This window comes from Salvelinus fontinalis, chromosome 5, assembly GCF_029448725.1.
Source record: "Salvelinus fontinalis isolate EN_2023a chromosome 5, ASM2944872v1, whole genome shotgun sequence".
NCBI lineage: Eukaryota > Metazoa > Chordata > Actinopteri > Salmoniformes > Salmonidae > Salvelinus > Salvelinus fontinalis.
Window position 1 is genome coordinate 51,444,114 of NC_074669.1, and position 10,471 is coordinate 51,454,584.

Here is a 10,471-nt window from a genome sequence, read left to right on the forward strand (position 1 = left end):
CTAGTCATTTGTATCAGCTGTGACCAAATGCTTGGATTTTGTTTGACTTGATTTACTCAACTGACTTATGCGTTTTTTTTGTAGAGAGTTGTGTTTACTGTTTTGCAAAAATGTGCTTAGCATTTGCATAGTTTGTGAAATCAATGAGAAATGAATTACTGTTTTGCAAAACAGTATATTTGAGTGCTCATTAAGTTATGATGGCACTCAAGTGGACCCCAGTTTCATTAAAAGTGTCTTAGCAATCGAGAAAAACTGTAATACCTTCCTACCTACTTCCTGATAATGTGGCTTCCTGTGTACCAGTGGTTATGTTTCACAACATGAAGTCAGTCCAGTAGACTCAACAACAGAATAGTTTTACAATAGAAGTTGATTATTTTGCACATTCATTTTTTTGTATTAGCATATTACTAAAATCTCTACTTCTTATCTTCCTGTGCACCAGTAGTTATGTTTCACACATCGTCAGATACAACATGAAGTCAGTACAGTAGACTAATAAGTGTAAACTCACTACTCAGGAGACAAACACAAATATGCAAAGGAGAAGCTGTAGCCACAACTACCCGTGTCATTTTTTATACCTCCCTATAGGGGTTACATCTTCACACAGATATAGACAGACACACAGACGATACAGAGACAGACACGAACACAGAGACAGACACACAGACAATACAGAGACAGAAACGAACACAAAGACAGACACACAGACGATACAGAGACAGACAAGAACACAGACACAGACACAGAGACAGACACGAGGCATAGGCAACGCTATCACTATAACCTGAGACTTAACGTAAAGTACAATTACAGCACATAGTACAAAAAGCATCAGGCATTGCTGAAGATGTCTGAAGCTATCTATGCCAAGCCAGACATGGCCAAGAAAGTCAAGTTTGACAGAGGTGAGACGGAGGAGAGGATTGTGGATATCTACGTCAGTGCAGACACCCTGAGAGACCACGAGACCAGCACCAAGACAGAAGATGTAGAACACACTTCAACTAAAGGACCGGGAGACCAGCACACAGGTAACACACACACACACACACACACACACACACACACACACACACACACACACACACACACACACACACACACACACACACACACACACACACACACACACACACACACACACACACACACACACACACACACACACACACACACAATATACACGCATACTAAATACACACATCTTTTTACATGTACATAGGGCCTGATAGCACAGGGAAGAGACCTTTCCTAGCTGTTGCGGTGTGTCTGGGGCTGCTGTGTGTTCTCCTACTGGCTGGGATCATAGGCCAGTCTGTCCACTGTAAGTATAGCTAAATTGTAATTACTTGAATTCACTGGCAGTCCCGTGGGTATAATCTGATTTAGTGAGCAACTTTTCAAGGCCAACTACAGACCAGATACAATAACCTGACTAAAGAGAGAGACGAGCTACAGACCAGATACAACAACCTGACTATAGAGAGAGACCAGCTACAGACAAGATACAACAACCTGACTAAAGAGGGAGACCAGCTACAGACCAGATACAACAACCTGACTATAGAGAGAGACCAGCTACAGAGGGAGAAAGATGATCTTATGGAAAAGTTCTCTAATCCGTGTGAGTTTACCTAATACATGATCATAACATTAATTGTACATGTTCAATACGCACAGGGCCGTAGCTACATGAGGACATTGAGTTGCTGACCTCAGTAACTGTTTCTAATGAGAAAAATGAATAAAATAGATTCTTGATCTGACTGAGTTCTAATCGCTCTTAATTGCCAACGTCAACCCGGATTTGCATCCTGGATTCGCCTTTTAACCTGTTTGGGCTGAAGGGGCAGTATTTAGTAGCCAGATAAAAGGTGCCCATTTCAAACGGCCTCGTACTCAATTCTTGCTCGTACAATATGCATATTATTATTACTATTGGATAGAAAACACTCTCTAGTTTCTAAAACCGTTTGAATTATATCTGTGAGTCAAACAGAACTCATTTGGCACAAACATCCTGACCAGGAAGTGGAAAGTCTGAAATCGGGGCTCTGTTCTACTTCCTGCCTATAAATGGGCATGATACGTAAGAGTATACGTGCACTTCATAGACCTTCCCCTGGATGTCAAGAGGCGGTGAGAGAAGAAATGTAGTGTTTATTTGGTCTGAAGTGGAATACAAGCTCTTTGTATGACGTGTCCCCCATTTCCGGTTTTCTGGAGAGCGCGCAGTGGGACTTGGATTTGCCTTCTGTTTAACTGCCGTTATGGACGACTAATATCTCCGGCTTTGATTTTATTTGATACATGTGACCATATCATCGTAAAGTATGTTTTTTCAATATAGTTTAATCAGATTATTGAAATTTTTTCGGGTGTTTTGCCGTGTTCCGTTCTCTGACTTTGTTGACGATGGAGAGATTCGCGCCACTTGGCAAGTGTGCTTGCTAAATCGAGAGGGATAATGGACGTTCCAAATCCAAACAACGATTGTTCTTGACAAAGGACACCTTGTCCAACATTCTGATGAAAGATCAGCAAAAGTAAGAAACATTTTATGATGCTATTTCATATATCTGTCGTACATGTGAACTAGTTGCCGACGCCCAACGTTTGGGTACTCTAGCTATACCGAAGCTGCATATCGTAATGAAGTTATTTTTAGAATTCTAACACTGTGATTTCATTAAGAACTAATGGATCTATCATTTCCTATACAACATGTATTTTTTAGTTATGTTTATGAATAGCTATTTGGTCAGAATATGTGTGTCAGAAAAAGTGTCAGAAAAATATCCGGATGTTGTGGGAAAAAGTAGCTAAGTTAGCACAATGTGTAGCCACTGATTTCAGCTCTAAATATGCACGTTTTCGAACAAAACATAAGTGTATGTATAACCTGATGTTTTAGGACTGTCATCTGATGAAGAATATCAAGGTTAGTCAAAAAATATATATATTTTACTGGTTTGTTACGATCGCTAACTTTTGCTACGCTAACTTTTCGCTAACTTTTGGCTTGTCTTTCTGGCTATTGTGGTAAGCTAATATGACGCTATATTGTGTTTTCGCTGTAAAACACTTAATAAATTGGAAATATTGGCTGGAATCACAAGATGCCTGTCTTTCATTTGCTGTACACTATGTATTTTTCAGAAATGTTTTATGATGAGTAATTAGGTATTTGACGTTGGTGTCTGTAATTATTCTGGCTGCTTTCGGTGCAATTTCTGATTGTAGCTGCAATGTAAACTATGATTTATACCTGAAATATACACATTTTTCGAACAAAACATAGAATTATTGTATAACATGTTATAAGACTGTCATCTGATGAAGTTGTTTGTTGGTTAGTTTGGTTGGTTCTTGGTTAGTTAGGTTGGCTTTGTGCATGCTACCTGTGCTGTGAAAAATGTCTGTCCTTTTTTTGTATTTGGTGGTGAGCTAACATAAATATACGTGCTGTTTTCGCTGTAAAACATTTAAAAAATCGGACATGTTGGCTGGATTCACAAGATGTGTACCTTTCATTTGCTGTATTGGACTTGTTAAAAGCTCTTGTCAATATAGGGGGTGCTGTTTCAACTTTGTAAAATATCGTTCTCAAATTAAACTGCCTCGTACTCAATTCTTGCTCGTACAATATGCATATTAGTATTACTATTGGATAGAAAACACTCTCTAGTTTCTAAAACCGTTTGAATTATTTCTCTGAGTGAAACAGAACTCATTCTGCAGCACATTTCCTGTCAGGGAGTGAGATTTCAGAAATCGAGGTCCCTGTTCTGAGGTCAGTTTATAAGTCCCCATGTAAGCCATCGGGCTACATGTACTGCATACGTCTTCCTCTAGATGTCAGTAAGCGGGGAGAATTTGAATGGAGTGGATTGCGCAATCTGGGACCCTATATAAGACCGTGGCACGGAAGTACCGTCCTTTTCAACGGTGCGCCTGGCGCAGTAGGGACATCACAGTGGCCTGCTGCAAAGCTTTCTTTTTGCCAGTTCTATATCTCCGGTCATGTTTTTATTCGTTTTAGTTGTTAAAGACATCATAAGGTAGTTAATTTAAACCGATTTATAGCAGTTTATATCAGTTTATTGCGATTTTCTGGGATTTCTTTGTGACGCGCTTTCAAGAGTTGGACACCTTTCCGGCACATGGCTAACGTTAGCGGCTATTTCGACAGGAGAAGAGGACATCTTTCAACCAAAAGACGATTGTTCTGGACAAAGGACACCTTTTCCAAGATTCTGATGGGAGTTCATCAAAAAGTAAGAACTATTTATGCTGATAATTCGTTGTTCTGTTGAAAAATGTTAAATGCATAAGCCTCCATTAATTTCAGTGTAGCCTCGCTTTAGCGCACGCTGTATTGCGCTGTAACGTTAATTTTTAAAATGTAACACAGCGATTGCATTAAGAACTAATTTGTCTTTCATTTGCTGTCCAACCTGTATTTTTTAGTCAAGTTTATGATTATTTATTGATTAGAATAGGTGCCTCTCCAAGATGGCGCCCGACATTTTCTGGGCAGCTTGGCAACTTTTCTCATTGTATAACCACGATTTGTGCCGCTAAATATGCACATTTTCGAACAAACTCTATATGCATTGTGTAATATGATGTTATAGGACTGTCATCTGAAGAATTCTGAGAAGGTTAGTGAAAAAATTAATATATTTTGGTGGTTTATACGTTATCGCTATTTTTGGCTTGAATCAATGCTGTTGTGATGTTTGCTATTGTGGTAAGCTAATATAACGCTATATTGTGTTTTCGCTGTAAAACACTTAGAAACTATGAAATATTGGCTGGATTCACAAGATCTGTGTCTTTCATTTGATGTACGCTGTGTATTTTTAAGAAATGTTTTATGATGAGTAATTAGGTAATACACGTTGCTCTCTGTAGTTATTCTAGTCGCTTTGGTGAGAGTTGTGATGGTGGCTGCAATGGTAAACTATGATTTATACCTGAAATATGCACATTTTTCTAACAAAACATATGCTATACAATAAATATGTTATCAGACTGTCATCTGATGAAGTTGTTTCTTGGTTAGTGGCTATTTATATCTTTATTCGGTCGAATTTGTGATAGCTACTGATGGAGTTAAAAACTGGTGGAGTAAAAAAAGTGGTGTCTTTTGCTAACGTGGTTAGCTAATAGATTTACATATTGTGTCTTCCCTGTAAAACATTTTAAAAATCAGAAATGATGGCTGGATTCACAAGATGTGTATCTTTCATCTGGTGTCTTGGACTTGTGATTTAATGATATTTAGATGCTAGTATTTACTTGTGACGCTATGCTAGGCTATGCTAGTCAGCTTTTTTACTGACGGGGGTGCTCCCGGATCCGGGTTTGGGAGGAACTAGAAGTTATTGTGTGAAAGTTAAATATTTTTTTTTTAAATATTTCGAATTTCGCGCCCTGCACTTGAGCTGGCTGTTGTCATATTGTGGGCGGCCTCGGGCTTGTAGCCATAAAAAGTTAAGCAGCACTTTCACCCCTATCTCAAAGGGCTAACTCCTCCCTCTCGCGACACTGGCCAAGGGCCTGGGACGTGAAACGAACTACCCCAGCTCGTAGTCCGCTCAAACAGACACTAGATACGCTGCTGACTGTGTTTGCGAGATGCCAGACAAGAGTACATTTTAAAACCGACCAGCATCTCCTGTCGTGTCTACAGACACCTCCCAAAAAATACAATTTGAATCTTGGAGAATGAGTATAAAACTGTTTAATAGTGACTAATAGATATGTCAGTCAGTCATGTTTTTCCAATTAACCCAGTAACCCACAAACCCAGTAACAGACAGAGTCACAATCACACAGGTATCCATAAAATCAATGCTTTAGTCTTACAGTCAATATGTCACAAACTCATTGCTTTAAAACACCATGTGAAAGAATTGCTAGAATTTCCATTCATTTGAAATAAATAAGCAATACATTTGTAATGATCTGTCATCATGCCTGTAGGATTATGAAGCAGAGACTTGTATTGCAGTAATGTTGAAGGGCTCTGGGTAGTATTACTTAGCCAGCTAGAAGGATGAAGTAAGACGGTAATGTTAAAAGGAGCCTACATCAGCAGGAGCAAAAAAATATGCTACTAAGCTCTCATAATAACTTTGCTTCACAAAGATTAGGCTACTAAGACAGACAGTGAAGTGGCGCTCAGTGGTGAGGCTGAGGCAGGCTGCAATGCATGCTGGAGGAAGCAGAGGAAACAGAGAGAGAGAGGAAGCAAGGCGGAGAGAGGTTAATACACTGGTTCCCAAACTTAGGATTGGGGTCCCATGTGGGGTCCCCTGACTAAATCTGTATCATAGAAGTTAGGAACTAAAAGAAAGAAGATGTGTTTAATATTAATATATTCACATGGCCTGTCTTCCCTGTAGGCCTACATTTAAATGCACTCAAAATGCAAACAATGCAGGTGTAAAATAGTCCTACATTTCCTTTATATCACTGGTTGTTCTTCTTATCTCGATCACCACTGGAGTTTATAGTTGACCTATTACCCATCTTTTTTAACCACAACATCACTGATATTAACACAGAATCCTTCGTGATATTCAAATCATTAATGTAATGTGATAACATGATCATCTGTGCGCTCCATTGATATCTGTTTGTGCGGAGCTTGATTAGTAATGCCTAGGAATACAAATGTGAACACAATGTCAGTTGAGAAAAGCCATATCTATGTAAAGAGATGATGAAATATGCAGTTCAACACGACAACTGACTGAACAGTCACTGACGCTACTTGTCAGTGTAACTAATTTCTCATATTCATGTTCTCGTATTCTCATTTCTTGTATAACATTACTATTGTATAGCTACTAGGCGATGTGTTTGTAGATCAACTGAGGTGAATGAACCTACAGCAGCCAAGGTGATAAAGGCTGGGGTCATTTTTGATTGTTTTTGCTGTTCTCCAAATAGCATTTTAAAGTTTTGTTTACTGTATAGAAATGCAGTACTCTTTGGGAAGTTTCTATACAATTAATCCCGCTGTCTTACGACCTCACTAAAACTCAAACCCTGGTTACGGCCCTGAACGAACACTAAAAGGTTGTTTGTATTCTTCCATTAACGAGTGTAGAATAATGAGATGCCAATAATCGTTCTCACTAACCTGTTCTGAAGGCTGGAACAAGTTTCAATCCTGTTGGTACTTTGTCTCCACTGAGAGTAAACACTGGAGTGAGAGCAGGGAGGGGTGTCTGGTGAGAGGACCATACCTGTTGATCATAAATAGCAGAGAGGAACAGGTGAGAGAGTGGGGGGGATAGATAAATAAATAAAGAGAGAGATAAATAAATACAGAGAGAGAGAGAGAGAGAGAGAGAGAGAGAGAGAGAGAGAGAGAGAGAGGTCTTCCTGGAATTATGCTGTCCGTATAATTAGTGCATTTTGATCAGTATTAATTTATCTTTCTCAACAACAGAGATTTCTCTTTAGCCTCAACAAGAGAGTCTGGATCGGTCTGACTGACAGTGAGACTGAGGGGTCCTGGAAATGGGTAGACGGCACACCACTGAACACAAGGTGAGAGATTTGACCATCCAGTTGTGATATGGAGACTTTGAAAACAAGTGACATTGCTTCAGATCATCTTCATCAAAACAAATGTTTCCCTTCATAGATGTCATTCAATGAGCTCGATAGATGAATCATAGACACGAAGCATTATTTTCATCAAGAAACTAAAAAGTCATTTTTTTTACACTATATATATGTTTTTTACTTTTTGTTGGTGGCCCACGTCTGACAGCGTGTGACTTTAAAGCTGAAAAAACACAGGCATTATTTTTTTAATTTAGAATGATGTTTTACTGACAGTGTGTCTGTCTGGTTCTCTGTGTTGTTACCATAGTTACTGGGGGAGCAACCAGCCTAGTATTGGTGGTCATCATTCAACCCATCAGGAGAAGGACTGTGTTGAACTAAGAGATGGACAAGATCAGCCTGAAAAGACATGGAATGATTTAGAGTGTGATAAAAAAACTGAACTGGATTTGTGAGAAGTGTGATAAATAACCTACTGCAACAATCTCTCTCTCTCTCTCTCTCTCTCTCTCTCTCTCTCTCTCTCTCTCTCTCTCTCTCTCTCTCTCTCTCTCTCTCTCCTCTCTCCTCTCTCTCTCTCTCTTCTCTCTCTCCTCTCTTCTCTCTCTCTCTCTCTCTCTCTCTCTCTCTCTCTCTCTCTCTCTCTCTCTCTCTCTCTCTCTCTCTCTCTCTCTCTCTCCATCCCTACTCATTTATGTTTGTTTCATTCTGAACATATGAATCAAATTACCATCTACTTCCTCGGATACATTAGAGGCTTCCTGTCTTCAGTAGTTAAATTATGGACACATCTTATTATTTTGTGCTATAATTTGCAGTTTACCCTGGAACATATTATCATTATAATTATTTTACATTGTTGTGTCTCAATGGGCCGCTAGGCTATAAATAGGATCTATGTGCAATGATCAGGTCACTCTGAGGAAGATGTCAGCTTGACGTTGAAATGTCAGTCACCTGTTCACATCCTGTACAATGTATTAAAGTGAGCAATAACAAATCAATCTCTGCCTTTATTTGTTGACTGATCCAACTCCTTTTTACCTCGAATTTGTCCACGAATTTGTCCACTTCCATGGAAGTTTTCCTTGCAAGCCATTCTAATATTTTCAGATAGTATTTCATCCCAGGTCTGGTAAGTCTACACTATCGACTCAGGAATCAGAAGAATATGTTTCAAGGAAAATAACATGTCCCAGCCTCAACCACCATTTCCCTTTCTCCTGGGGAGAACATATCAAAAACACAGAAATGGACACAACGCGAACACAGACACAGGAGCAGTGGTAGGTTCAGAACCTGAGTAGACTTTGCTGTATAGTATATAATCAGAAAACACAATGCGTTGCTGGAGATGTCTGAGGTCATTCATAACAAGCCAGATGTGACCAAGAAGGTCAAGTTTGACAGAAGTGAAGCTGAGGAGACGATTGTGGACATTTATGTCAGTGCAGCCACCGTGAGGGACCATGAGACCAGCACCAGACAAAGAGGTAATACACAACCTAATACACACACAATCTTTCCTTCTCACACACACACACACACACACACACACACACACACACACACACACACACACACACACACACACACACACACACACACACACACACACACACACACACACAATGCAATGAAAAACTATAAACATAAACATATTTTTATAACAGAGGGAAGAGACCCTTCTTAGCTCTTGCTGTGTTCTCATTCTGACTGGGATCATAGGCCTGTCTGTCCACTTTAGGTAAACGTTATAATTCCTACAAATTACCGGCAGATCTGTGGTTATCTGTTTTAGTAGTTATTGCAGATAACGGGTCTCTAAGAGGTTCTTAGCTTTTAAGTCCAACTCATCTGCAAAAAGAGTCTTCTTAGTTTATAAGACCAACTCACCTGCAAAAAGAGTCTTCTTAGTTTATAAGACCAACTCACCTGCAGAAAGAGTCTTCTTAGTTTATAAGACCAACTCACCTGCAGAAAGAGTCTTCTTAGTTCATAAGACCAACTCACCTGCAGAAAGAGTCTTCTTAGTTTATAAGACCAACTCACCTGCAGAAAGAGTCTTCTTAGTTTATAAGACCAACTCACCAGCAGAAAGAGTCTTCTTAGTTTATAAGACCAACTCATCTGCAGAAAGAGTCTTCTTAGTTTAACTTCTTATGGCTGCAAGGCAAAGTGTTGAGTAGCCAGTAAAATCGTGCCCATTTCAAACGGCCTCCTACTCAAATCTTGCTTGTACAATATGAATATTATTCTTCTTTTTGGATAGAAAACACTTTGTAGTTTCTAAAAGAGTTGGAATTATTTCTCTGAGTGAAACAGAAGTCCTTCTGCAGCACTTTTCCTGACCAGGAAGTGAAATGTCAGATATCGATGCTCTTTTCAACTTGATGCCTATACATGGTCTTGACACTTAGGAGTCTGCTGACACTCTATACGCCTTCCTATTGGTGTAAAGAGGATGTCAGAGAAGAAATTTTTGTGCTCATCTTGTTCTGTGGTGGAAAAAAACCTATTTCTTTGACGTGAACGTCCACTTCCGGTACTCTGAAGGAAGTGGGATTGACTTCTGTTTTGCCTTGGTAACGAACGGATAACGTCTCCGGCTCGAATTTTTTTTGATACATGTGACCATATCATCGTAATGTATGTTTTTTCAATATAGTTTAATCAGATTATTGAAACTTTATTCGGGAGTTTTGCCGTGTTCCGTCCTCTGACTGTGTTTACGTTGGAGAAATTTATGCCACTCGGCTAGTGCCAATGCTAATTGAAGAGGGAAATTTGCCATTCTGAATCGAAACAACGACTCATCTGGACAGAGGACACCTTCTTCAACATTCTGATGAAAGATCAGCAAAAGTAAGAC

At 39.4% G+C, this 10,471-nt stretch overlaps 1 long non-coding RNA gene across 1 annotated transcript; it reads left to right on the top strand.

Annotated features, from left to right (window-relative positions):
- Window positions 1–559: 559 nt before the first annotated feature.
- On the top strand, window positions 560–8,115 carry LOC129855795 (uncharacterized). The gene is made up of 4 exons (XR_008759561.1): window positions 560–1,040; window positions 1,232–1,333; window positions 7,478–7,578; window positions 7,907–8,115. It is a non-coding gene; the product is annotated as an uncharacterized LOC129855795 (long non-coding RNA).
- Window positions 8,116–10,471: the final 2,356 nt, after the last annotated feature.